General features: G+C 38.6%; 1 protein-coding gene across 10 annotated transcripts in view; it reads right to left on the bottom strand.

The window, feature by feature from the left end:
- The window catches only part of FOXP1 (forkhead box P1), a 695,723-nt gene that overhangs the window by 326,280 nt on the left and 368,147 nt on the right, over positions 1 to 1,296 (bottom strand). For 8 of the 10 annotated variants that reach the window (XM_024747009.1, XM_024747006.1, XM_024747008.1 and 5 more), the window contains one exon: positions 718 to 778. The exons of the other annotated variants lie outside the window; for them this stretch is intronic. The gene's annotated coding sequence lies outside the window, so the exon portion shown is untranslated. The remainder of the gene's footprint in view (positions 1 to 717; positions 779 to 1,296) is intronic. 10 annotated transcript variants of the gene reach the window in all.

Here is a 1,296-nt window from a genome sequence, read left to right as displayed (position 1 = left end):
AAAAAAAAAAAAAAAAAAAAAAAAAAAAATGTAGCCTCCAGAACCATTTTAACCAGAGTGCTTTCTTTGCCCCTGCTCCCAGAAGTGAGTTTGAGAAAATTTAACTTAGCTTTAATCCATCAAGCTACACTAGTCTCTAAGAAAACTTCTAATTTTAAAATCAAGTACTCATTTGATTTTCAAGCAAGGTCAAGAGAACAAGGCAGATGAGCGCTGACATCACAGGGACATGCCCCACGCCACACGGCAGTTACATCAACGCAGCGTGTTGCTGTGGTGCCTGGCGATTCATTTCTGAAAGAAGGGATTACAAACCAGCCAGATGAACATCCATCGGATGACACCGCTTCAGCACAGAAGACGGACGTGCGTCACTCCTGTTTGCAGCAAGTTACTTTTATGAATCACCACTTTTGTGACGTGAATATTCCTTTCTAACTTTAAACCTACCAAGTCAACAACCAAAAAAAAAATTCGACTTCCACAAACAGGGGGAAAGTGATAATATTGGGGGAGGGGGGCGGAAAATGTGACTATCTGAACCATTTGTTAAGAGCAATCTTTTCTTTAAAGGCCTCTGAAAATATGCATACTTACACACAAATAAATACATGTATATTTGATAATTATGTAGATCCGAAAAGAACTGAATTAAGATGCCTAGAAGTTGGTAGATAGAGTCCTAGATGTAATTCCACTAATCATATGTGCATTTACCTTTTTTGGCTTCTGTAAAGCAATCTTCTGTTATAGTCACCTCAAAAGGTCACTTCTTACCCTGAAAACAAAAGAGAATATCAAAATCTGAATGTCAAGACAAAGTAGCAACCACCTATTTGCCTGGGAGAGATGTAAGAAAACCAACCAAAGAACTCAATTCTATTTAATGGCAAAAGACTCTCAGAGTTAATAAAAACCAGTGTCAAGACCTCCACTTACTGGACCATGTGCCTTTGAGCTCTTCAAGACTATAACAACAACTTGGACAGAAAAAGTCAAGATGAAGCGTTTCACATTTTGCCTTTGAACTTTTTCTCATCTTGTTGTCTGTCAATTTATTTCATTTGGAATAACATGTGAGTCATAGGCCTTTGTTTTTGGAAACCAGACTGCTACTTGAACGTGTCTTTGTTTGGTTAACATCCACGACATCTCTAATTTCATTAAAGCAGAGGCTTATTTTTTTCCCCCTTGCAAGAGCCTTAGTTCTTATAGACAAGATGCTTTATGCCACTCTGGACCTTTCAAAATGAATAAAAGCACCACAATTTTCAGCTTGCGGAGTGGGGGGGGGGG

This window comes from Neophocaena asiaeorientalis, unplaced genomic scaffold, assembly GCF_003031525.2.
Source record: "Neophocaena asiaeorientalis asiaeorientalis breed wild unplaced genomic scaffold, Neophocaena_asiaeorientalis_V1.1 scaffold130, whole genome shotgun sequence".
Lineage (NCBI taxonomy): Eukaryota > Metazoa > Chordata > Mammalia > Artiodactyla > Phocoenidae > Neophocaena > Neophocaena asiaeorientalis.
The sequence above is the reverse complement of the archived record's forward strand: the minus strand, read 5'-3'. Positions and strand labels throughout refer to the sequence as shown.